Consider the following 659-nt stretch of genomic DNA (forward strand, 5'->3'; position numbering starts at 1 on the left):
GCTGTCCTGGAACTCACTCTGTAGACCAGGTTGGCCTCAAACTTTGAAATCTGCCTGCCTCTGCCTCCCAAGTGCTGGGATTAAAGGTGTGTGCCACCACTACCCAGCATATAAACATGTTTTAAAATAGGGGACCTGAGCAATGGCTCAATAAAGAGCTCTTGCTGCTCTTTTTTTCAGAATTTGGTTCCCCACTCCCACAATAGTTAGCTTACAACCGTAACTCCAGCTCCAGAGGAATGCATGCTGTCTTTTAGCCTCCAAGAGCACCCCCACCCCTGACCCCCACATATGGCATACACATATAGAAACATAAATAAAGGTAAGTCTGGGAAAAAAAAGATTAGGAAAGCAGTGAAGTGTGTCTATGGGCAGGACATGCTGAGCCTGACTTCTCAGATATTTTCCAGGAATTTCACAAACAGGACTATCAGCTTTTGCTTACAGTAAAAGCACCTGAACTTTAGCGAGCTGGGCTTGTGACCCGGGGTGTGACCTTATCAGCAGGGAACCACCCTATGACCTCATCCATGGCTTTGGCAACCCTTCTAGCTGTTCAGAAACAAGCCAAATCCAGGGCTCTAGCCACTCTGAAGCCTACTGCTACCCTTGGGTGCTTGCTTCTCACTCTTTCCCTGGCACAATACTTTCTAACCCTA

The sequence above is a fragment of the Mastomys coucha genome, unplaced genomic scaffold (genome assembly GCF_008632895.1).
Source record: "Mastomys coucha isolate ucsf_1 unplaced genomic scaffold, UCSF_Mcou_1 pScaffold19, whole genome shotgun sequence".
In the NCBI taxonomy this organism is placed as follows: Eukaryota; Metazoa; Chordata; class Mammalia; order Rodentia; family Muridae; genus Mastomys; species Mastomys coucha.